Source organism: Lissotriton helveticus, chromosome 1_1 (assembly GCF_964261635.1).
Source record: "Lissotriton helveticus chromosome 1_1, aLisHel1.1, whole genome shotgun sequence".
Taxonomy (NCBI): domain Eukaryota; kingdom Metazoa; phylum Chordata; class Amphibia; order Caudata; family Salamandridae; genus Lissotriton; species Lissotriton helveticus.
The window spans coordinates 1,275,016,078-1,275,043,602 of NC_136057.1; the positions used below are offsets into that span (position 1 = coordinate 1,275,016,078).

Below are 27,525 nucleotides of genomic sequence, written 5' to 3' on the forward strand. Positions count from 1 at the left end.
AAGAAGGAAAAAATGTGGAGAAGGGCCCTCGATCAGACCACCCGGCCCCCCCCTCACCCAGTGCGCACAATAAGCATCATAAAAGCAGGGTCAGAATAGCCACAGTAAGCAATAATTATCAATTCAATCAATAACATCCCCGTTGAGTGTCCCCCTAAACACCGTCAGCCAACAATGCGCTCCTCCATGTCCCAGACGGTCTCACCCCTGGCCTTTCCTATCAATAGTACCCACATGCAGCCAGTCATCAATCGGCATACAGAGCAGTGTGGTGGTTCCAACCGATCCGGGCGGACTGGGCAGCGCCATTACTCCATGGGACTGTAGCCCCCAAAACCCAGCCGAAGACGTATGGCGGAAATCCGTCTGTGATAAGGAGGAACCCGCACAGCTAGATAAATCATAGGTTGAGAAGAATGAAAAGTTGTAGTGTGCTGCTAGAGTGAAACACTGTCTGGCCTGGCAGTGTAGAATCCAAAGGAACTAATGCAAAGCTTCCTCAGCAAGGAGAAAGCAACTCTGAGCACTACGTGGGTGACACACGGGTCTTATTCCTTAAACTTTAAGGTAAACCATGAGTTCTTCCAAAGTTCAAATTCTTTATTTTTTCAATTTTTCATATTTTCAATTTTCCAAGAACTTAAAGGTGTGAAATCATCGATCAACGAATTATATATTCAATAGTTAATCTCCATGATTGAAAAACGTATAGAACGCTGATCACACATCCCGATGCATTTCGGGCAACGCCCTTCCTCAGGGGATTACTCTACAAAACAATCCAAAATAGATTATATTCAAATATACAGAAATATGGGGTCAAAAAAGTTACATATCACACAGTACCGTAAAACCAAGGAAACTAAAGAACAGAAAGAACACTAAATGTGGAGTGAAATCCAAATGGTTAAAGAACCAGAAAACCAGAAGGGTGAATACGACTGTATCTAAACAAAACATGCCACACGAAAAAATGGTAAGTGCTGAGTGTGGGACCGTCACCAAAACATAGTGGAATGCTCAATAAAGCAAGTAAACAGCGATATAATGCGTGAGAGACCATCACCAGAAGAATCATGAAACCCTCGACGAGGTGAGTAAACAAAAATACTGGCCGTGTGATCCGATAGCGTGATTATGGCAGGAGATTTCACTCCACATTTAGTGTTCTTTCTGTTCTTTAGTTTCCTTGGTTTTACGGTACTGTGTGACGTTGAAATCCGTCTGTGTCAGTGTCGATACCGGAAACATCCCCCAGCCCGAATACAGTCTCACCAGCCAGGAAGAGAGAGTCACACAATCCAGTAATCGTTGAAACGCCGCCGGGGCAGCCCAAACTATGGATCGATGTTGTTTCTTCAGCCGCCGTACAGATAAGGGCCCCGACGAGTCACTCACATATACAACAGAGCAATCCAAAGAGGTATCACGGACCGGGTCTATCGGCGTCTCCACGAACGCAGGCGCAGCCGGGGCATTCATCACTGACGCAGAGGCGGGCACATCGGCGTTTCCTTGAGATTAAACCATGCCCATGTGGAGCGGCGGGACAACAATGGCGGCCATCCTTCTTCCCAGATCCCCGGCGTCCCGGCTCAGGGTCACATACAGGGTTGGTAACGCAGCCAATATATCTCTGGACGTGGGCTCTTTCTCGTGGCGCCAGACCCCAGGACTCTCCCTCACAACGGATTCTCTGCCCGGATGAGGTGTGCGTAAGAGGGTGCTATCTTAGCTGATCCGTCCTCGTCTTTCTCTACCTCACTTCGGGACCGGGCCCCACACCAGGGAGGGACAGGATTCACAACGGGAATCTCAAAAGTCAAGGCAGGTTTCTCAGCGGAGAGTCACCAAAAGGCTAAAAACTCCGCCGCTCCCTGGGGGCTGCACGGATACAACACCGGAGTGGGGGCCAAGTATCATGCACTGCCCTCGACCCAGCTGTATCGCACTCCCCACATGGTTCTCCGCAAGTTGGGCTGGGTCGGCACTGTCGCCATCGGCCAGCAAGTGGTCAGTTCCCTCCGGCCGACTCCTCACCATTACCAGAGGCCGCTGTTGTGGCAGTCGCGGCCGGCCACTCTATGCACTCGAGGCCCCGGTCCCAGCTCCGTGAAGGCCGCAAAACATTCGGGGACATTTCAACGGGTCTGCAGCAAGCAGAAGCCTCGGGAGCAAACGGTAAGTGAAGGTTATCCTTCGCCTACATAAATATGCCGTTACGGCCCAGGATAGTTGCCAGGATGTATGCGCGGGGTGAGAAGGCTCACGGAGCCGAGCGTTTACGCAGCCATCTCGGTCGCCATCTTGGCTCCTCCCCTCACCTCTTTCTTGAGCATGGTTTTGACCTTCAATTTGAGAAGGCATAGATGTTTCAGAATGGAGATTAGAGGTAGGGTTGGTGGTTGAGTCTGTATGAACTTTAATGTATGGCCAAATTGAACAAGGTTTAAGGTCCACTGGTCTGTTACCAGCATCTAATATAGTTTTTCTCCTGTAAGCAGTCATTGACATTGGACAGTGTCCTTTTTCTGACATCCCGTTCTGCCTCTTGGTGCCGGCCTATTGCGGCCTGTTTATGGTGGTTGCCATTGTGATTACTGGGGATTAAACTGCTGAGAGGCCGATTAATATGAGGGGTAATGATATTGTTGGTAAACTCCCCTGTAATGTCTGATATTGAAGTGTGCCCAATGGCTTAGCCGTATCCGTGTATGTTTTAATGGCTTGTAGATCTTCGTTAATATGCTTGCTGAAAAAGGGCCTCACCATCGATGGGTAGATCTAAAATCTTGTTTTCGACATCCGGCCTAAAAGAGGTAGCTTTGACCGAGCCATGTCTCCTTAACACAGCAGCCTCTGCAAGTTGTCTGAATGCAGTAGTAGCAATGTCCATTGCATAATCCATCACCTCCAATGATGTGCGCTCATCTTCCGGTAGAACTTTTTTGGCTACTGCTTTAATATCCTCCAGGAGCTGGTCCAGCTGTGGAGCAATATCGGACCACATTTGGCAATCATATCTCCCAAGAACCGCCAGGAAATTTGCTGCACTTCTATAAAGTGCTGACATGTATGAAAAGTGCTTTCCAATATTATCAAGGTGGCTACCTTCCTTGTCCAGAGGTGCTGTGATTGGCGCTGAGGGGGGTTTAGATCTGCGCTGGGCTGCCTATGTGACAACTGAATCAGGCTTTGGGTGACCCGTGAGACATGCAGGAGCAGTAGAAATACAGTCACTGTGGCTGGATTCTTCATGATCTTTAAGCCCTCATCCCATTTGTAGCTCACAATGAGAATAGCTCTTACACTCTTCCAAAATCACACAGAAAGCAGTCCATCTGCGGGCATGGGCAAATCAAACCTGTGTGCTCCTCTTTCTAGGAGGTTATAGAATCCCCCAATGTCTTCTAGTGGGGAATCCACTGGAGTTGGCGATGGGGATAATGGTGTAGGCAACAGATAATCATCCCACTCCGTGTGGGGATCGCAGAGCTCCCGCTCTTCTCTTTCGTCATCGGAAGTCGCTGGGTCCTGGAGGGGAGCGGTTTGAGAAGTATGCCCAACCAACATAGGTAGTAACAATGGTCTATGGCGTGGAGTAGATGGCTGCCCAGTTGAGATTTTACAGGTGAGGAAGCTTGTGCAGTAGAAGATGAAGTTGGTGGAAAATGTTTTCTGCAATCTCAGAGCATGGATTGCAGGTCTGTAACTAATGAGGAAGGCAGACACACCATTTCCTCTTGGTATTGGTGAAGATATTGATCTTGAGTGGTATAATATTCTTGCTCCTCATTTCTACTCTCCTCATAGTCATCCTCCTAGCACTTGACGTGCAGCTCAGATGGGCTTTGCGCAACCCCAAAAGGCCCGCCTCATCCTAATCTTCGTCATCTAAGAGATGGCCTGGTAACAATGGTGACACCTTACTTGGAGAGGTATGTGCAGGAGCTAAATACCTTCTTTTTTTGTTTTTGCATTTTTTATCTCATTGATCAGTGTGTTCCGTCAATAAGAGTGGTGTTGTCGTAATCGGTGGGGGAGCCGTCGTCGTTGAGGGAGAAACTGTCTTCACTGTCCTTGACGACAAGTTCAGAGTGATCTTCAGTGTCAACGGTCTAGGTGTATGAGCGTCGATGAGGATGCCATAGTTAGAGTGGAGATGATGGTCATGGAAGCTGTCGTAGACGCAGCTGTGGATTTCTTCGACATCAACGGCGCCAAAAACTAGATTTTAATCGATGGAGACGCTCATCAACGTTCTGTCAGTAGATGGTGCAGAGGACAGTTTCTTGAAGTAGTGAGAGACTTTAAGAGTGGTGTACACGGATCAGACCTAGATTTTTCAGGTCTTTTGGAGGAGACAGAGGGTTGTTTTTTTTCTCCTTTCGTCTGAAATAAAACTCACCCCCTTGAGGAGATTTTGAAGAACTGCACCCTCTGTGAGCCCATGAGTGGTGTTTCTGAGGCTTTTTAAGACGGCTCCAGAGAAGAGTGACAATGAGATCATCTCTCCCTCTTATGCGGTCAGACACAGGCTACTTCCTGGTCTTAAGCTTTTGAAGCTATATCAGCAGCCGCCCTTCATGACCTTATGTGATGAGTAAAGGCAATATATACAGTACTGATATGTAGGCACCGGGACGCCTAGCTCGCCACTTGCTTGTGGCCTCCAGTTCCTGCTTGTTACAGACTGATCCAGTAACACCCCAGCTGGCCAGGATTTCCCGCTGGGGTTTTCCCACTCACCGTTCTTCCCGCCAAGAGAAGCTCTGCCCATGCCAGGACCTACTTAATGCAGGGCACAGCGTGACTGTGCCACCAAAAGTAAACCCATCTGGCCCACACCGCACCCAGCGCCATGACCCCTAGTCCTCCCGCCCCCCAAAGATACAGCATTGCAGAGTTCTACACCCTTGACCTCAGATGCTGCAACACTGCCACTGCGCTGACTCATGCTCCACGTTAGGACCTTTCACCTGCACCCACTGAAACTTCACCTGCCACTGCACACACACCAGCCCCACCCTCCACCACAACACATCCCAGACCTAACCTGAACAAAAACACCAACTTGCATGCTCACTTCTCAACACACACTCACTATGCAAGCATTCCACTGAATTATGGGACCTCATCGCCACCCTCGCACCAGACATCATCTTCCTCATTGAGACCTGGATGAACCCCGCATCTGCCCCATACCTTGCCACAGCGATACCAGACGGATATAAAATCACACACCAGGACTGCACCGACAAGCCATGAGGAGGAACAGCTATCATCCACAAAGAGAACCATAGAGTGTACCACCATCACATACAACACCACCACTCCCACATCTTAACTTCACATAGATGACAAGACAACCATTAGAGGCACCCTCGTACACCGACCCCCAGACCCACGCTTTAACTTCTGCAACACCATCGCAAACTTCATGGCACCTCTAGCCTTAGAATCCCTGGACTACATCTTCCTCGGCGACCTAAATTTCCACATCGATGACCCCAACGAAAAAAACACTGCACACCTAAATAGTACGAGCAGCCTTGGATTGATCCAGATCGTCCACGGTCCTACACACAACGTAGGATACACGCTGGACCCAATTTTCACCTCCAGCAACCGCGTCAAATATAGCCATGTGCCACAGAACTCACTTGGACCAATCACCTTATCATTCACTTCAGCATCCTCCCTCCCCCGGAGGTGGAACAAAATCTCAGAGACTCAAAACCTCCAACTGTGCTACTGCTGCCAACCACAAACAGGGAGCGAAAACGTTGATGCCTGGATCACCAATTGTGCAGAAAGCATAGTTCCTATCAAGAGCAACATCTAAAGCCTCCAAAAAGGCCAGCTGGCACACCCAAGAACTAAGAACAGCAAAACGGGACAGCAAACAGTTTAAGAGGAGATGGCACGCCAGGAAGGTCATCTCCTGCAGGGCATCCTTCAAGATCTACTCAACCTCTACCACCGCCTGCTGAGGGCAACAATGAAGACAGCCCTTGCCGCACACACTGAAACCAACAATACCAAGGAACTTTTCAACATCATTAAGGAAATCTCCAACCCGGCTGCCAGCTAAAACTACATCATACCCTCACAAGAGTTGCGCGACAACCTTGCCCACTTCTTCCACATCAAGATCGCAACCATATACAGAAACTTCTAGCCCCAACCCACACATAAACGGATACACTGCCACCGTAACAGACACAAACCACATCCTCTCTACCAAGCACACCACCTCCATCATGAAATCCATCCACTCAGGAGCTCCCACATACCCTTGCACGCACCACATATTCAACCGTGGAAACCAAAAGATGAGCCAGGAAATCACTACCCTACTCAACAACTCTATCACCATTAACACATTTCCTGATGCCTGTTAACACACTGAAGTCAGACCACTACTCAAAAAACCCTCCACTGACCCCAGTAAACTCAAAAGCTACCGTCCAATCTCCCTGCTTCCATTCCCAGTGAACGTACTGGAAAGGATCAACTCATGACATCTGGAGTAGAACCAGCTACTCGACATCTCCTACTCTGGTTTTTCGCAGCAATCACAGCACCAAAACCATCCTGAATGTAGCCACCAGTTGACATCCTAACCCTCCTCAACCAAGGAGAAACAGCAGCTTTGATCATCCTTGACCTCTCCACCGCCTTCAACACCGTATACCACCACACGATGTTCAAAAGACTCCACCACATCAGCATTCAAGGTGAAATGCTGAGATGGATCACCCCCTTCCTCACCGGAAGTACCAAGAGGATCCATCTCCCAACTTTTACCTCTGACCCCAAGCAGATCACCCGGGGGGCTTCCCCATGACTCATTCCTCAGCCGCACGCCCTTCAATATGACCCTGCTGGCCAATATCGACAGATTTTACGGTCTAAACAGAATTTCCTATGCAGATGACACCCAACTCATCCTCTCATTCACCAACGACCCGACCACCACCAGAACCAGAACCAAATTCCAATGATGCATAACAAATGCTGCAGACTGGATGAAGAACAACTGCCTGCAGCTGAACACAGACAAGTACTGATCTTTGGCAACAGCAGCAACACATGAAATAACCCCTGGTGGCCATCAGACATAGGATCCGCAGCCACTACCTCCCACCATGCAAGAAACCTCAGAATCTTCATTGACAACAAGCTCACCATGAAATCACAAATCAGCGCTGACTCCTCCGCCTGCTTCCTCACTCGGCCCATGCAACGCAAGATATTCAAGTGGCTACCCTACACACGAGGCACAGGCCCTCATCACCAGCTGACTGGACTACGGCAATGCTCTCTATGTAGGAATTGCCGCACATCTTCTACAGAGACTTCAGACCATACAGAACACCACAGCCAGACTCATCCTCAGCCTTCCCCGATGAAAACACATCACACCCCACCTCAGGCAACTCCACTGGCCCCCTGTATAGAAGAAATGCCAATTGAAGCTGCTGACCCACACACACAAGGCTCTACATAATCAAGGACCCGCATAAATTAATCCACCACCTGAACTTCCATCAACTGTCGAGAAGACTACGCTCCTCCTCCCTTCCACTTGCCCATACTTCCTGCATTTACTGAAGCAGACGTGGAGTACGCTTCTTCTCCTGCATCGCAGCAAAGACCTGGAACAGCCTCCCCACACACCTCCGGACGATCACCTCACTTCCAGAATTCCGAAAGTCCCTCAAGACCAGGCTGTTCGAATAAGCCTCTGGGACCTGCAAGCGCCTGGACCCCTAACGGGTGATTAGTTGCACTTTATAATTCCTGATTGATTGATTGATCAGAGTCTTCCGAATTAAGCCTTTTCTTTCCACAGGTAGAGCAGGTCCTGAAAAGACTCTTCTTTTCTTTATCTGACATGATGAAGCCACAATTGAAAAACAGACAAGCTTGTTTTAAGGAAAATCTGTATATCTCTGAGGAAAATCAGAAGGTTTGGAATTGTTTAGGACAAGTGAGAAAATGTATAACTGTACAGAGCTCAGTGAAAACTCCCTAGCACGATGTGCGATAGAAAATCTGAGGCACTGGAGCTTCTCACAGGAGTGTTCTAAAGGGCAAGGCGATATAGTCTCTTTTTAAGAAATGACTATGATATGTTAAAAAAACTGAAGGGCTTAAGGACTTTCCAGTCTATGCTTAACATTATATCAAAAGGTACATTGGGACTCCCCTCTCGAAAACAGGGAATGATTCAAGCATGTGAATATTTGAAACGTTCTAATACTGGAGTAACCCTCTATTTACCTCAAACTGCTCCTCTAAAACCTGCAATGGCCTTAAACACACTCACTTGCAATCTCCTTTCACCTTATCCCACTGCTCCCTTTAAAATTCTTCTGACAACCCCCCACTCCACAGTGCTACTTCACCCTGATCTCCCATTATATTTCTTTCTAATCCTCTCGCCTTGCTCAGCTGGGAACCCTTTCTGCCCTATTGCAATGCCTTCTACTCTACGCTCTCATCGTCACTGGCATCCCAGTGCAATGAAATCATGTGTGCAGCTTGACAGGAAAATATAGATGTGGCACACTCCTGATATTAGGCGTCAGGATAATAATAATAATAATAAAGATACAGCCATTTGTAGAGCGTGAACAGATACCTCCAAATGAGGTGTCCCAGCGCTATAGCAGCAGGTGGCACGCAAGAGTCACACAACACTCGAGGCTGCCAGAAGATTCATCTAGGCTAAAAAGCCATGTTTTTGCTGCTTTCCTGAATTGTGGTTCAGAGATGATCTGGCGCAAAGCATTAGGTAGGTAATTCCACAACATGGACGCCCGAGCATAAAAGATCTGCCACACATTCAAGCTTTCCTAACTCGTGGGACGCAAATTAGGTTCTGAAAATTAGACCTCAGTGAGCGAGTCTGCTTGTAAACGCCAAGTTGTTTCAAATAGCTGGGGCAAGTTCCATGGATTGACCGAAAAGCAAGGGTTAAGGCCTTGAATTTGATTCTTTTGGCTACCGGCTACCAATGTAGTTCCTTGATATGCAGAGAGCTATGATGCCGAAATGGAACATGTCTAATTAATCTTGTATCCGCATTTTGAGGCATTTGAAGTTTCTTAACAAGGTAAGCCGGTAGGCCCAAGTAAAGGCTGTTTGAGTAGTCCAGACGAGAAGTCACTGTGGCATGGACTACTACCCAACAACAATTCTCTGGCAGCAGATAAATACATTTTCGCAAATTTCTCAATCTGCCGAAGCAGGCAGCTGTCACCTGCTGAATTTGGTCCGAAAAGGATAAATCAACCGCCCACTTTACACCCAAATTTTTGGCAGTGACTACTGGAGTGGGTGGTGAGCCCATTTCCACCGGCCACCAAAGGTCTACAGCAATGGGCTGGTTTTTACCAAAAAACATAACTTCCGTTTTTTCGGCATTTAGTTTAAGTTTGTTGTTGTTCATCCAATGGGCAATATCTTTTAGACAGCCCTTAAGGCTCTTAAAAGAATCCTCTAACTGATCATTAAAGGGAAATACCAACTGGGCGTCGTAGGAAATCGCCTTCACACCCCAGTTGCCTATCAATGAGAATAGAGGGGCCAAATAAATGTTGAACAACAGCGGGCATAGGGCCGACCACTGGGGCACCCCGCACCATAAGTGCTTGCGGACGGAATTATATGGTTGTAAAGCCACCCTTTATGTATGCTTGTGGAGGAATAACTTCAGCCAAGCCAGGGCTGTCCCCCCAATACCGATGTCCAAAAGACGTTGAACCAGTATTGCGTAGTCTACCGTATCAAATGCTGCTGAAAGATCCAGGAGCACCAGCATAGCTGATGCCCCTGAATCCAGCGCCATCCTTACTGAATCAGCCACCTCTAATAACGCCGTCTTTGTGCTAAAGCCAACACGGAAACCAGATTGGGTGTTGTGCAGGATGCTGTGGCTCTCGATAAAATTGGCCAATTGTCGCTGCACTACCTTTTCTAGCATTTTTGCTGGCGCTGGCAGCAGAGAAATAGGTCTGTAATTATTCAGTTCTCCTGAATCAACATTAGGTTTCTTCTTAAGGGGAAGGAGAGTGGCGTGCTTCCATAAGTCAGGGAAGATACCGGAGGTAAGGGAGGTGTTCCATATTTTGGCCAACACATGAATGGAGGAATGGAGGATAACACTCTTTACATTCTGGTCGACATGTTTCTTGCCTTATTGTCATAAGATCTGACGGCAATTGTTCAGGACCTAAAAACAGTCTATCTACACTAGTTGTGGTTTTCTAATTAAACAACCGTGATAGACCACAAGCAGCACCCTATATGTGGTACCTGTGAGTAGGATGGCGAACATGATAAAACAAGTCAAGATGATTAGATGACATGAATAGAAGCACTAAAATCCATAACATATGCGTAGACCTATATGATTCGCCATACATTTTGTGCATGACGCAACATTGGTGATATAATCATGGCGCCAAAAGCATGCGTCATGCAATCGTGACATGCTTGTGCAGAAAGTGGTGAATCAATGATGAATAAAACTAAATAAAAACATATCGGTATGTTAACCCGTAATTATCTGGTATCTGAAAATTGGTGAACTCACCCAAGTTAGATTGGTGACTCACACCATCGACTCCCAGCAGGTATAGACACCTAGTAATTCCAGTGTCCTAGAAAAAGTGGGGGTCAATGAAGTGCACATTATTCAACGTAAGGTAGGAACGGTCGATTGCACCACGTGGTATTGTGCAAGCGCCTCTAACGTTAGATTGGAATTCGTAAAAACCAACACTCATATTAAGGTGTACCCCTGGTCATGGTGGCTACGCTCATGGTGGAGAACCTGGACGTGCCCGTGTGTCCGGTGAGTGGGATTGTGACCCGTCAATAGTCAGATACTATGTCATTTCAAAGGGGTTATTTGTTCAAGGAACTCCACGGGATGTCCTCATTGAGTCCCCGTTAGTCCGTTGCTAGACGGTGCACCCACCTCTGTTCAGTCCTAAACAGAGCTCCTTTGCTCATTTTCGGGTGTGTCTCGAGGATGACACAGCGTAGAGTGTCTGGTGAATGTTTTGTTTGTTCAAAGTGTGTACACATCTTGGTGTTGACTCTGTGGAACCTGATGTTGCTCCTATGATCAATAAGGCAGGTTTTGATCATCCTAGTGGTCATGCCAATGCAGCGGAAGCCACAAGGGCAGGTGATCATGTATATACAATTGGCAGTATTGCAGTAGGTGTGTTTTCTTAACAGCAATTCGAATGCTTCCACCATTTGCCTGAAAGCCGGCAAGGATAGAGTCATAGCTGTGCCTATGATTTCGGAGGAATCTCTTTCTCTCTCCTGCAGTATTTCTCTAGCTTTCTTCCTCTTATGCTACAGTAAAAATTATATGAAAGCTGATACATCGAGCACATCTGTCTGTCATATCATCCTAAAATGGCTAGCGCATTAAAAGCTCTAATAGATGTCGCTGCCATAGCTGAAAAACATTTGCTAATGTTATCCAGCCGTCTTTTTTCTTTGTATGATGGTGCTGAACATGAGGCGGAAGGATTTCTGGACTGCCATTGGGCTGCCCGCATGACCACAGAATCAGGACGAGGATGACCTAACATACAGGTAGGCAAATTTTCAGGCGCTTTATACGTTTTATCTAGTCAAGGAACGACCGCTGTAATAGAAGTTGGAGTTTTCATGAGCTTCAATCCTTCCTCCCAAATGTAATCCACCATGAGAATGGATCTAATCGATCTCCTAACTGATTCTTTGAAATCGTAAAGGAAACATTTTATTTGCTTTACTGGCAAGGGTAAGTCAAAACACGTAGAATCCCGTTCTAAGCGTTAAAGAAAATCTCCTATGCCACCTGGAGGAGAGTCAACGAAGCAGAAAAAGGAGCAATATAGTCATCCCACTCTTTGCTGGATCATGAGGAATTCCCTTCCTCTACATCACTCTCAATAAAGTAATCTCTGAGAGGAATAGGTGGTGAAATAAGTCTTTCTTTTTGTGATTGAAGGCCTAAAGAGCTTTTAGGAAGAGACGCTGCATCGTGTGTATGAGAAAGCCCTGGAGTATGTGGCACTAGAGCGTTCGCTTCGGGAAACCTCTTATAACAGTCATTTAACATATGGCACAAGTCTATTACCAAAGGAATAGGTACAGAAAAAGTGTTGTCATGTGAGCCTTGGTGTTCCTCATATGGCTCTTCATATAGGTAGTGCTGCTGGAAAGAGTCATTGAGCTGTTGACTGCTGTCTACCTTGAACAGAGAAATCTCCTGCCAAATATGTGTTAGTGTCTTTACCAGTGTTGTCTTCATCGGTGTCTTGTCATTTTACATTAAGTTGTGTGGGACTGGAAGCACGTACAAAGAGTCCTTCATCTCCAGGCTCTTCCATCACAAACAGACATACAGGAGGCAGAGGAGACACTTTACCTGAAGTAGTTTGATCCAGGTGCAGGGTCACTGGGACCCCTTCCTCTGAGATTAATACTGTCTCTTTTTGAGTCGTCGAAAGGTTAGTCAACTACGGTGCCGATGACGAAGGAAGGATCTGTTTTTTATGAACCACCTGCGGGAGTGATTTTGGTCTTGTCATCATAGACAAATTCCAGTGAAAGGAATTGCCATCATCTATGTCGTCGACTAAGGGGTAGGCGTCAGTTTATAATTTTCGTCATCGTCGCAAACGCCATAGTCGTTACTGGCGAGGTGAGTGACTTTGCTGTCACCGGTTTTCTAGTCAACCCAGGAGTAGTCGACGAAATGACTGAATAATGGATCCATTGACAAGCGGATTTTTATCGACAAGGACTCCTTAAAAGGAGTCGAAGGTACTGAGAAGGAAGACAAAGACTTTCTGTGAGAGAAAGATGGACTAGAGTATTCTTTACTAACAGACTTTACTGACTCAGAGTTCTTGCTTTGAGATTTTGACTTTTTTAAGATCTTTGCCATATGAGGTAGAGCCCTCATTTTTACGATTCCTCCCTGCTAGGGAATGACTCTGCCCCTCATCTTCAGAATTTAAATCAGAATGAGTCTTCTTCTCTTGGAGCCATGGGCATAGCCTGGCCTCACGATCTTTCAAAGTCTTAGCAGAAAAGGTTCTACAATTCCTACAATTCTTTGGTTTATGATGAAGATGCAAGTAATAAATACATTCCTCAGAGAACAGCCTTGACTTTCCACAAGATTTACAAGGCCTGAAAAGCCTCCTTTTAGATCCTTCTGACATGGTGTTATTAGGGAAACAATCAACAATTGTTCCTCAGAGTTAGTTGCTTGAAGGGTAAATGTCTCACTTCTGAAAGAAGGAAAGGGTCAAAAGGTGACTGAAGCACAGTAACTGAGCAGAGCTCAGGGAGACTCCCTCACACACACACGACATGTGGTTAGAAACCTGAGGTATGGGGGTCCTACCGGTGTAGAGTGCTTCAGGGTCTGGGCTATGACTGGTTGAAGATTGGTTCTAATAAAACAATGTGAGTTGGTTGCCAAAGTCACTTGTCCTCTCCATGGCTTTCAATGCTTATGTATAGCACTGCTTGTTATTACTACTGTGGGACTACCACCATGATGATAGGGAAGATACAAGCATGCGAGTATATGAAAGTTTCAATAACGGAGAACAGAGTACTATGGAGGAGACAATTCACCTGCAAATGGACTGCTCGGAGGTTGACACACAGTAAAAACAGACCCGTAGTTTACCAACAGAATGCAAATGACTTTCATTTGTATCAATATAAAACGTACAAACCTCACGTTGGGGTCAAACACTGATGCTATCTTTACCCTACCCATTCTTGATCTGCATTAGATTAAATGCCTGGAGTTAGCGATATAAGTTGTGCAGGATTTTCAGGAAGTTCTCATTGCTATTCTCCAGGTAATTCTCTATTTTCCCCCCCAGATGCAACTTATTTTTGCAATTCAAACAGTTTACCATTTCCATCAATTATCACTTTGAACGTCACTGATTCTCATGCATCTTGGGCCATTTTTAATGGCTTGTGTAAAATGTTGCATTTTCCCAGCCATTTTTCATTGTTAGCAAAGCACTTTTGTCCTCACCCAGAACCATTCCTCAATGGCGCTGTTAGACTCGTTGTTATAGCTGTGTGTCCTTCACTTCCGGTACTTTGTAAGCTGTAGCTCTATGCTGCCTTATTAAAAGGCCCCCTGTCGCTAGATCTCAGTTGTGTCTATGTGCTAACCCTCCCCAAAATATATCTACTCCATTGCAAGTAGAACATTGACTTTTATGATAAGGTATGGCCTCTTACAGCCTTTTTCAGGCTTACCTAATGCAACTTTTTATGCAGCTGTATTAAAGCAACTATCAGCATTCAGTTTTTCTATGAAGGTTGTAAAAATAAAGATGCTTGTTACTCAGATGTGTGGTCCGCCCCAGCAAGATCTTGTTACTCTGTTATATGGAGAAGCTCAATTTAATCTATGGAGTTTCACAAGGAATGCCTTACTTACCTGTAACTGCACTTATCATGTTTTGGTATATTTCATAGATTCACATGCCTGAATCATTCCCTGTCGTCGGGATGGGAGTCCCCGGTACAAAAATAAAGTAATGTCTCATTAGATATATAGAGTAATAGGCCAAAGGCCTCACATTAGTAACATATCCATGTCCTTTTGTAAAAAGGACCACACTTTGGAGTAGAGCCAATCAGCTATCACCACCCTCTGGAACCTTCCTGGAATGAGCTCTAGTCTCTCAGATTTTCGTAAGCACAGTGCTAAGTAGGTGTATTACTGAGGGAACTAAGGTGAGCCCTTCCAGGGGAGGTGGGTGGGTTGCATGTGAATCTATGAAAGATACCAATACTGTATAACAACAGGTACTGGTTAAGTAAGCAATCCTTATCCAGTATTAGGGTATATTTCATAGATTCACATGCCTGAATCAGAGTAGTAAGCAATGATAAGCACATCTCGGATGGTATAGTATCACAAATTCCCCAGATAATAACATATCAATGTGAAACATAGAAAGTACCAAAATGCAATGAAAGAGAATAGTAAGGAACACAATAGAGAAATGTGCGTATAGAAGAAAGGATGGTGGGATGAAGAGAGAGGCTCACCTCTAATGAAATAGATGACGGAGCACTGCTTGTCCCACTGCTGTATCTTTCAAGAATTCTGCATCCAAGCAGTAATGCTTGGTAAATGTACGCGGCGTCTTCCATGTTGCCGCTCTGCAGATTACTGTAATGGGCACTCCTGCAAAGAGCGCCATAGAGGTAGAAATCGCCCTAGTGGAATGGGCTCGGACCTTGGGACGCAGGGGTTGTCCCGCTTGCCGGTGACAGAAAGTAATAGCTTCAGAGATCCACCAAGAGATACTTTGCTTGCTGAGTGGAAGACCTTTCCTAGGTCGACTGAAAGCCACAAAGAATTGGTTGGTTTTGTGAAATGTCTTTGTCCTGTCAATGTAAAATTTAATATATGCAATCAACGGGAGAGAAAGGGTTTAGGAGGCCACTCTTCAAACCCTAATTATCAAATTATAACAACAAAAGAGTGCCTAATACTGTGAATTCGCAAGTAACAGAGTCCCTACCTAAAGGAAAACACAGTTTAGAAAAAAATATACTAACATGAGCGGTTAATAGACTGAGAAAAAGGGAGAAAAAACTATTTTCTTAAAAGAACCCTCACTCACCCTAGTGGTGACATGCTTCATCATGGGGTTCCCACAGGAGGGACCGAATGTCCCCCCTGTGTGCTTCGACGCCTGCAATTGCAGCGGAGCGGGTTTTTTTGTTAAGAAAGTGAAGTGAGTGATCAGTTTCACCCATGATGGGCTGGAACCAACCTTTTGGCCCTTTGCAACCACACTTCTACCAACCCCCCGTGTTCCAACCCCCTTTTTTAGAGAGGGCCGGAGACCGAGGGGCAAACGAAAAGGGTCCAACCAAGTCCAGTGGGAGCAGAACGACTCTGTCGGCGACAACACGAGGAGCAAGACCGCGGAGCAGAGAGCGGGTCCGAGCAACCAGAGAGTCTGATTACCAACTTGACCACGGTCATTTTAACTAAGGATGAAACCGGGGTTTTGGAAAAGGGCCTTGGGTTTGTACCTACCCCTGGTCTTGATAAATTCAAATTACGCTGTGAACTTACGGACTTCTTCCGGAAGTTAAGACTAAAAAGTTTCTTTGAGAAGCAAGTGACGGAACCCACACAGAGACCATTGGGTGACACCAGTTTTAGACTGAAGTCAACCTTCACCCCTCCTCCGCACAGTATTCCACCTGAAGTACTGGCTTTTGAGCAGGCCGTGGTTAAAGAAATTGAGTCTATTGAGACTCATACCCCTTAGAAGAATCTAACAGCGGGTGAATTTAAAGCGATACAGACTTTACAGAACAACTCTAAAATTGTTATTAAGAGTGCGGACAAAGGGGGTGGCATAGTCATCCAATACAAGAGTGCCTATGATCAGGAATGCAGGCGCCTGTTGAGTAATAATACCAACTATGTGGCACTAAGGGAAGACCCTTCGGAGAGTCTCAAATCAGAAATAATCGACCTTGTAATGACAGCGGAACAAGAAGGGTTCGTCACCAAACAAGAGGCTGATTTTTTGACAGTTTCAGATGGCAAAATTCCATATTTCTACACCCTCCCCAAAACGCACAAGGGAATCCTACCTCCACCTGGGAGACCCATCGTTTCGGGGTTAGGTTCATTACTTGAACCCTTGTCGAAGTATTGTGACTTCTTTTTAAGACCCATAGTTGAAGCAACAAACACCTACATAAAGGATACAAAAAGCTTACTCGCTATGTTGGAAACTGTTGAGTTACCGGAGGAACCTTGTCTGCTGGCAACATTAGACATTGAGAGCCTCTATACTTGTATTCCTCAAGATGCAACAATTGACGTGATCTCCCAAACTTTGGAGGCCAATCCCTGGGATTACAATACATCTAAATCCTTTGTGGTGGATTGTGCCACCCTAGCCCTAAAACGAAACTTTTTTCAGTATGAGAATCAGCTGTACCTACAGGCAACTGGTACATCTATGGGCAGTACATTTGCCCCTAGTGTGGCTGGGTTATATGTGTTTAATTTTGAATCCATTCACATTCTACCATTTAACAACCCAACCAACAACCAACCAATAAAACAATTCTACCAATTTAACAACCAATATTATTCTATGGCAAAGATACATAGACGACGTGCTGCTGATTTGGAAGGGGAGTGAGTAGGCATTATGTTCCTTTTTTGTTTGGGTGAATGAGCGGGATCCACATCTCACGTTCACCCATGAATACAATGAGTCGTCAGTAGTGTTTCTGGACGTGACTATTACACGTGTAGGCAATCAACTGAAAACTAAGACCTACTACAAACCTACCACCAAGAACAACCTTCTACACTACACAAGCTTCCATCCTCAACAACTCAGGGAAAACCTACCTTTTGGTCAGTACCTCCGCATTAGGAGGAACTGCAGCGATGTCTGAGATTACAAGGAACAATCTAGTAGCCTGACAGATAAACTGCACTACCGAGGCTATCTCAAACATCTTCTCACAAAAAGTTACAAAAGGGCTCGTAATCAAAATCGCGATTCCCTTTTAGAAGAGATTCCGAAGAATAACATCAATGAAGTTCCATAGACATGTGTTACTACGTATAACGCAGCATCCAATATAGTGAGCCGGAGTATTAAAAAACATTGGAGGATTCTTACATCCAACAATTGCAATTGGGAGAAACCTTTGTTCTCCTATAAGAGAGCTCGGAGTCTCAAGGACGCTCTGGTTCACACACGCCCACAAAAATTTCATGAAACCCCCAGAAGTGTTCGGAATGCCTGGGGTTTACCACCTGTAATGGGCCACTACCCTTATGGTAGTGGCAGTGTGTGTCCATTTACCTCAAGCTCAAAAACATTGGAGTTGGAACCCAGCAAAACTTGGGAACAAAGAAGCCACACGAATTGCAATACAAGCAATGTCGTGTATTTGATAACCTGTCCTTGCGGGTTAAGATCTGTGGGGATGACTAAAAGGATGGTCAAACTCCGCATATGTGAACATAGGAGTAGTATAAGATGTGGTAAGAACAATACTAAAATGACCACACACTTCTTAGAGCACAGCCATTCCCCCAATGAGATCCATTGGACAGTGATCGAGCATTTGCAACATGGTACTGAGAATAGACTCTTTGAACAAGAACAGAGGTGGTTGCACCGTCTGTCGTCTCACCTTAAGGGTCTGAATGATTACATACCATGGGCTAGTGTTCTGAAACACTGATCAGCTTAAAATGTTCCTTTGTGTAGTATGATCCTCACATAAAACCCCGAAGATGATCTTAAACATAACTTTGAATTCTGTAAAGATGACCTCTGTAACAATTGGGATACGTAATTCACTTGGTCCCCAATGTTTATTTGGCTTTTTCTGCCCCTTTTTAGAGTGACAACAGAAAGCAGCAGATATTAGAGATAAGTACCCAATGGGCATCTAGATATTTATCGGCTTAATGGTGGTTCACTGTAACATTTTGTATAATTTTGCTAGCAGTAAAATATTGTCACCACCGAGGAGCTGCAATTTTCTACAGAACATAGGATTAGCAGGAACTGGCCTTTGTCTTCACTACAACATCGATGAAACAACTAATGTTGTTCCATGATTGTTGATTAATAAAGCTTCGCGATCTTGATCACTAGGGAAGTGAAGTTGACGGTCTAGTGTTCCTGGAGCGGCTACCGGAAGTGCACGCTTACTGGAAGTGTACTTCTTCAGATAGATCGGTTTTGTCATCGAGTGCACAGTGGAAGTATACAATTGGTGCCTGATTTTACCCTGAACAACAATTCTGATCTGGGATTTAAAACTCCAACATTAGCAAGGAGTTACGGGCGAACCATTTTCGAGCACCCGCCTACTATACGGTGACCCCTACCACGTGACACCTGGGTGGGTCACGTGCACGGGACTTCTGATAAAACACTGTGGCGGTTGTATTGCAAGCAAGATCCTAACTACAGTGGACCTAAATCTAGGTTCCGGGCGGCGAGTCGTTGTGTTGCAAGTAAGTGCTCGCTTCGCCGACACGTGAAAGGGGTTTGCTGCTATGGCATCTAGGAGCATATTTACGCTGATACTAGCTATCAGTTTTGCTTTTTTCCGAACGAGCATAACGTGAAGAAATTGCCACACTGATAGTCCATGTGGCACGCTTGCTTTGTGACCTATGTAAGTGATCGTATGTTTGACTTAAGTTTTTCTCTATGATTTGTCTGGGATTACTGATCATTTAACCCTTTAACCAGGGTCTTGAAAGGTTTTTAATGGGGTACTGCACTGGTTTTTAAGCGTGGGACTCCTTGGGAGGTATAGGGGCAAGTTGTTACCATGAATCCAGGAGTTACGTACACAATTCCATTAGACCTTCAAAATACAATGAGGTCCATCTGTAGATAGTCGCTGAAATACAGTCAGTTACAGAAAATGTACTATGTAAGAAGGAGACCCAGAATGGGTTTTGGTAAACCTTAGATTCATAATGGTTCACACACCTCAGGTCGATGAGACTGCCTATCATGTACATGATATTCATGTGGTTTTTTTTATTGATTCACAGATTGTCTCCGGGCAAATTCCAGGAGTACTGGTTGCGGGTAAAACCGTGAGTTATATAAGGAAAGATTTGTATCCTTATTTTCACACTAGTGTCTCCACGGAGTGGACACGCCTTAGCAAGCGTGGACCCCCGGAGGACTCTCTCTTTTTCTTTTATTTCACTGGTCCTGAAGAAATCTGAGCATAACATGCATTAGACAGCAGAAACATGTTGACCATCCACACCAGGACATTGGGGTTCTAATACAAACCACCATGTGGCCTCACTGTTTTTAATGCGAACAGCTGGTCCACTAATAAAGTTGTTTTGGTCCAGTTGTGATCTTTTAACAATCACCTGTATCACTGATCACTCACTTCACTAATACTTTCTTAACAAAAACATCCGCTCCGCTGCAATTGCAGGCGTCGAAGCACACAGGGGGGACATTCGGTCCCTCCTGTGGGAACCCCATGATGAAGCATGTCACCACTAGGGTGAGTGAGGGTTCTTTTAAGAAAATAGTTTTTTCTCCCTTTTTCTCAGTCTATTGACCGCTCATGTTAGTATATTTTTTTCTAAACTGTGTTTTCCTTTAGGTAGGGACACTGTCACTTGCGAATTCACAGTATTAGGCACTCTTGTTGTTATAATGTAAAATGTAAGGCAGTGTTTAAGATCCAGAGAATGTGCAGTTCTTTCTGCTGCCGTTTGAGGATTTGGAAAAAAGGATCGTAACACTATCGCCTCATTGAGATGAAAGTCTGACGGGAATCTTAGGCACACATTTAGGATTTGTTCGAAGTATAACCCTGTCGTGTTTAAACTGAAGGAAAGGGTCTTGAATTGAAAAAGCATGAAGCTCACTTAGTCGCCTTGCCGAGGTAAGGGCTAGAAGGAGCGCCATTTTCCAGGAGAGATTCTTAAGATCAGCTCTGTGTATCGGCTCAAAAGGGTGTTTCTTAAGCGGAGAAAGAACCGTGCTGAGTTTCCAAGAGGGAGGTAAAGACTATACAGGAGGGAATGTCCTGAATAGGCCTTTGAGAAACTGTTTAATCAACCTAATAGACCAAAGAGAAGGGCCTGCATAGGATCTTCTGAAACGGGATATTGCTGCCAGGTGAACCTTATGGAAGCGTGAGCAAGACCTGAATTCGCCAGATGGAGAAGGTAAGGCAATATTTGTTCCGGAGAAGATAAAAGAGGGTGTATCTTCTTTGACTTGCACCAGATGCAGAACCTCTTCCATTTTAAGGAATATGTTTTGTTAGTACTGTCGGCTCGAGCCAGAACTGCCCTGCAGTCCGTAGGAATGTCTAGGCCATGGAATTCTCTGAACTCAGGAGCCAAGCCGATAATTTGAGTGATGTTGGATCCGGATGTTGGACTTGTTGCTGGTTCATTGTGAGAAGAGAGGGAAACGGTTTCAACGGGATCAGCGGTTCCAGGCAGAGAAGATGAGGCTCTGTGAACTAGTGTTGGCACCGCCATGCTGGAGCTATCAAGATGAGCATGCAAGGTTCCGCTTTCAACTTCCTGAGGACCCTGGGAATCGAGGGAATCGGTGGAAAAGCGTACGCAAAGACGTTGAACCATGCGATCGAATCAGGCATTCCCTAGAGATCCCTTCTGGGGACGCCAGCTTGCGAAGTGTTGGCATTTGGCGTTCTGCTTGGTGACGTAAAGGTCCAAAGGAGGGGTGCCCCATTGAGAGAAAATGCGGTTGAGAGTCCGTTGATTCAATTCCCATTCGTAGCACATTGTTTGTTGCCTACTTAGTGAGTGGGCGAGACCGTTGTCCGTTCCTGGGACATACTCTGCCCGAAGGGATATGTTGTGATGAAGCAACCAGTTCCAGATTTTTTGTGATTCTTGAGAGAGTGTCAGAGAATGAGTACCTCCCTGCTTGTTTAGACAGTGCATTGTCGCGGAATAGTCCGTCCGCACAAGCACTAGGGAATTCTTGATCCTGTGAAGGATTGCCAGAAGAGCTAGATAGACAGCTCGCGGAGATTTATGTGAAGCTTCCGTTCGGAAAGGGACCACTTTCCGCTGATCTGGAGTTCCCTTGAGGAAAGCTCCCCAACATTCCAGGGATGCATCCGTTGTGATGGTATGTAGAGAAGCAAGAAAGGCAAGCCTTGAGAAAGGCTTTGGGGGCGAGTCTACCACTGTAGAGCCTTGATCATTTGAGGGGTCACCCGGATGACATAGAACGACCCTTCGCATTGGACCCATTGAGCCGATAGCGCTTCTTGAAGAGGAGACAGCAGTGCGGAACCAGTAGAATGCAGGAAGACATCATTTATTTATTTATTTTATTTATTTTATAGCATTTATAAGGCGCGACAGCTACCCACAAAGGGTTTCCCGGCGCCGAAAGTCAGCAAAAACACATGGCACGACTAGAGAGAGAGCAGATCTGGAAGCAAAGATTATTGATCAAACAACCAGGTTTTCACGCTTTTTCTGAAACTCCTGTAGTTTTCTTCTTTGCGTATCTGAGTAGGCAGTGTGTTCCAAAGGGTTGGTCCCAGAAATGAAAAAGATCTTCCACCCAGTCTAGCCCGTTTATACCTTGGCACCGCAAACTTCGCAGATGTCATTGAGCGAAGATTGCGATTTGGAAGGTAAGGCTTGGCAAGGTCTTGAAGATATTTGGGGGCAGTCCCAGATTTAATTTGGAACAAATAGCTCAGGGCTTTGAAGCGGATCCGATTTTCGACCCTAAGCCAGTGTAGATCTCTGAGATGTTTAGTTATTCTGGCATATCTGGGGATTCTACAAAGCAGTCTGGCCGCAGCATTTTGTACCAACTGTAGGCGTCTTATGACTGCTTTGTTTGCACCCAGGTACAGGATGTTGCCGTAGTCAAGCCGAGATGTCACTAAGGCATTGACTACGGTCTTCTGGGTGGTTGATGGTAACATCCAGACGATTTTACGAAGCCATCTGAGAATAGTAAAACAGATACCAGCCACTTTATTAGCTTGCTGAACCATAGATAAGCTGTCATCAATGATGACTCCAAGATTCCTGACTTGGGTAGCAGGGATCGGGAGCTTGCCCAGTGAGGTCGGCCAATGGGAATCGCTCCAGAGATTTTTGCTGTTTCCTAAAAGGAGGATCTCTGTTTTCTCCCCATTTAACTTGAGTTGGTTGGCCGACATCCAGCAGAAAATTTCGTGGAGGCCTGTTTTAAGTGCAGACGAATCAGACGAATCGGATTTAGATAATGAGAATAGAATCTGAGAGTCGTCTGCATAGGTCATCAAAACAAGACCAAAGTTCTCTGCGAGGGTGGCTAATGGGCGAAGGTACAAATTAAACAAAAGGGGACTCAGAATGGATCCCTGTGGTACACCGTGCGGGGAGTAGAAAACATCCGAACAAGCCTCAGAAGAGGTGATCTGAAAGGTCCGGGAGGATAAATAGGATTTGATCCATTCTAGCGCCTTGCCTTCGACACCACTCTCCCCCAGCCTGCAAAGCAGTCTGGAGTGAGAGATGGTGTCGAAGGCTGCGCTTTGGTCCAATAGGACCAGTGCCACCGTTTGGCCATCATCCCTGAGCTCTTTAATTTTTTCCGTGATTCCGAGCAGGGCAGTTTCAGTGGAGTACCCACTCCTGAATCCGGACTGAGAAGGGTGGAGTAGTTCATTATTTTCCACATATGTGGAGAGAGCTTCATGAATGTGCTTTTCCAGCATTTTGGAAAAGGCAGGAAGTAACGATATTGGTCGATAATTGGCCAATACCGTAGGATCGGCGGCTGGCTTTTTCAGCAGAGGGCTGACTATGGCGTGTTTCCACATAGCAGGAAATGGACGCATTGAGAATGTCCGTAATGGGCATCAGGGTAGAATCCTCCAGTTGGCTGATAATACTGATGGGTATAGGATCACGAGGAGAGCCCGATTTGATAGCTTTAAGAAGTTTCCTCGTTTTATCCGATGTTAAGGAGGGCCAGACTTCAAGATGACAGTTTCCTTTAAAGCTTTGGAAGGTATCCTCTTGATTATGAGAGATAGAGCTGTTGTTATTAATATTAGAGACGATTTTTTCGATCTTTTCAGTAAAAAAAGACGCCAAGTCTTGACATTGCTGAGTACTAAGAGGGGGGGCCTCCGCTCTAGTGTTTTCTCCTGCCAATTCCTTCACCGTATTAAAAAGAGTCTGGGATTTATTAACCGCTGAATTAATTGTCGTGGTTACGTAGCATGCTTTAGCTTTCATGCATGCCGAGTGATAGCTGTTTCTGGCCCTGCGGTAGATCTCTTTTTGGTGAGCCTCATAGTTCTTACGCCACTGTCTCTCCAAGTTTTTACAAGTAGATTTTTCTTTCTTGAGGGCCTCTGTAAACCAGGGGGCCGGGGGACGGTGTACTTTTCCCTTACAGCGGGATAGGGGCAGGCAGGCATTCACTGCATCACTTAGCCATGCATGTGTAGCCTCAGCTATGCTTTCCATGTCTCCATCAAGACATGGGAGGTCTTTGTTCAATGCACTGTTAAGATCCTCAAGATTTAGTCTTTTCCAATTTCTCCTCAAAGATTCAGAAGAGGTGGTAGAGGGAATTTTAATGGGTTTAAAAGAGATAGCAAAGAGTATGAGAAAATGGTCTGACCAACAAATAGGGGTATAGTGTTCAGCCATGATAGTTCTTCCATATTAGAGAAGATAGGGTCAAGCAAATGTCCTGCTTTATGGGTAGGACCCTTATTGCGCAGTGTCATATTCAATGAAGGGACTTGAAAAGGCGCACTGTGAAAGACTTTTTGGATCTTATTTGATTTGCCAAGCAAAGAAGTCTGTTTTGTCGCTCTTCCGATGTAAAAGCTTTCATCTGGGTCGTGTCGAGGGTAGCACCCAGGAAAGTTATATGCTGGGAAGGCTGGATGACGGACTTGTCCTAATTGAGAGTGAGTCCCAAGCAATTGAAAAGCTGTAGACAGGCGCCAGAGGACCTGGTCGCGCCTTCTAGAGAGGGTGCTTAGAGGAGCCAGTCGTCCAGATATGCAAAGACCTGATGGTGTTGTTGCCTGAGATATGCGGCCACCGGAGAAAGGCATTTCGTAAAAATGCGTGGCGCCGACTTGAGTCCGAAAGGCAGGACACGAAATTGGTAATGCCTGCCCACCACTGCGAATCTCAGAAACTTTCTGTAATTCCGGTGGATAGGGATGTGAAAATAGGCATCTTGAAGATTTAAAGACACCATGTTGTTTGCGTTCAGAAGTTGCAGCACTTCTTGGATGGTAACAATGTGAAACGACTGCTTCTTTAAAAATTTGTTGAGATTCTCAAGTCTAGGATTGGCCTCCATTTTTTCTCCTTTTTACGGACCAGGAAGAAACGGGAGTACAACCCCTTCCCCCGTTGACGAAGAGGAACCCTTTCTGGAGCATAAGTAGAAGACGTAGGTTTTTGTGAAGCATAGGTCTGGGAGGGGTTTGAGGAAGGATTTGGATGAACTCTAGCAAGTGGCCAAATTGAACCAGTTGAAGAACCCAACGGTCTGTGGTTATCTTTTTCCAAATGTGTAGGGAATGGGAAATTCTTCCTCCAACTCCGGAGGGCGGAGAGGAAGTGGAGACCGGTGGTAGTGAGGAGTCATTGTCGCCGAGCGGCGTCTTTCTGTCGGCCTCCTTTTCCTCGAAAGGAGGACTTAGTGTAAGACGATTGTTGTTGTTGACGCTGCTGGTACTGTGGCCGATATTGCTGATTGGAAGAGTAGGAAGATCGGTGCTGCTGGTAGCCACCTCTAGTAGAAGACTGTCCCCTTCCTCTTGAGCCACGAAAAGGAGGGTTTTTGAATTGAAGAGTACCCAAAGCCCTAGCCGTATCTGTATCCTTTTTTATGCCCTGAAGAGCTTCATCAATTTGTGTGCCGAAGAGAAGCTGACCATCGTAGGTCATATCCAGACCTTTTGTTTGTACTTCCGGTCGGAATGACGTCGCCTTTAACCAACCTTGGCGCCATAGTACCGCAGTGCCGGCCAGTTGGCGAAATCCAGTAGATGCGATATCCATCGCACAATTGATAATTTCGGATGTCCGGCAAGGCCCCAGGTATGGGGCAACGTCCGCCCACATCTGACTGTTATAGAGTCCTAACAGTGCCAAGGAGTTGGATTCACGCACTGTTAATGCCGACATGGACGAGAAACGTTTCCCAATATTATCAAGCCGTCTACCATCCTTGTCTGGAGGAGCAGCCAGCAGAGCCGAAGGGTTTTTACATTTCCGATGTGCGGCTTGTGTGATGACTGAGTCGGGGCTGGGGTGTCCTGTCAGGCAGGCTGAGGCGGTGTCCGGAGCCCTGTTTTTTGTACAGCCGAGGTAGCACCTTAAAAGGTTCCTTCAAGTCATAAAGGAGGCAATCCCGTTGATGTGAAGGCATAGGGATTTGGAAACATTGTGCCGCTCTTTCCAGGATGTTATGGAAACCCCCAATATCCTCAGGCGGCGAGTCAGCTTGAGTAGGCAACGGGGATGCCGGACAGGGATTAAATAGTCATCCCACTCATCATGTGTCGACTGGGAATCGTGAAGTTCCCCTTCCTCATGTGGGTCCTCCTCCTCATTATCCGTGCAAGGTGGAGGCAGTGATGTGGTAGGTTCAGGCTGTAAAATCAGGGGTGAAGGCTGTGGTCTTGGTGGTGGAGAGACTACTGGAGGAGGAGGAGACGTAGCCGAAGTTGGGAACCTCTGCTTATAGTCAGTGATTAGAAATTGGAGATCGGAAACCAGGGACGCAGGTAGACAAACCATGGGAGGTGGAGGTGGATGGCAGTATTCAGGATATCCATCTGGTCCTCCGGTTCTTGGTCTTCATAGTACAAGCAGTCGTGCTACTTGACGTGAAGTTCAGATGGACTTGTCGCAGTTCTGAACATACTGCCATCGTCAGAATTTTCCTCCTCCAAGACGTGAGATGGAGGCAATGGTTGGACCCTACTAGGAGAAGTCAGGGCCGGTGTCAGCGTGCGTTTTGTAATCTTTAGGTGGACATACGCACTGTGTAGTTTACGTTCTGTTGTCGTCGACCGAGCCGTCGTCGGCGGTGTTGTTGTCGTCGATGGTGTCCTAGTCAACGGTGCCGCCGCCGTCGTCGACGGAGCCCTCGTCGACGACGGGGTAGCCGTCTACAGACCAGTCTTTGACGACGTAGGCGTCGACATGCTCGCCAGCGATCGTAGTATTGATGCTGGTTTTGACGTCGACGATGATTTCTTTATTTTTATTGTTGACGAGACAGACTTAGCAGCCGTCGACGATGAAGTTGTTGTCGTCGACGTGGACAAAGCTGAAGACGCGACAGAAGTTGAGACTGTTGTCGTCGACGAGGTTACAGTCAAGTAGATGGAGATTTCCTCCTCATTGAAGCCACCATCGACGAAGTCGTCATCGACAAGGTGGAAACAGGCTTCTAAAGGTATGAAGAAACTCCTGAGGAGAAACCTTTTGTGCGTCTTCTTTTGAGGTGGCTGTGATAAAGGTCCAGCAGAGGCAACTCTAGGTCTTTTCTGAGAGGAATATGAAGACTTGGAGGAGCTCTCACTCTCCTCAGAAGACACAGCTTGGTCTTTATCTTTAAGACTCTGCAGCCAAATTAAGAGGCGTCCCTCCCTGTCTTTGAGGGTTTTTGAAGAAAAGATATGACAAACCTTACAGTCCTTTGAGGAGTGATCCGGGTAAAGGCAGTAGAGACAGTCCTTGTATTGGTCATCAACATTAAGTCTCTTTTTACCACAGGAAGCAAAGGGCCTAAAAAGGCCTTTTTAGGAGTATCTGCCATGAAGAACTTGAGAACTTCACACAGAAGAAGCAATTTTGAAGAGAAGAGCACTGGAAATTCAGAAAACAAGGAAAGCTGAGCAGAGCTCAGTGGA

General features: G+C 46.0%; 1 protein-coding gene across 6 annotated transcripts in view; it reads right to left on the reverse strand.

The window, feature by feature from the left end:
* The window catches only part of KMT2E (lysine methyltransferase 2E (inactive)), a 2,078,550-nt gene that overhangs the window by 783,198 nt on the left and 1,267,827 nt on the right, over positions 1 to 27,525 (reverse strand). The gene's annotated exons all lie outside the window — the stretch shown is intronic.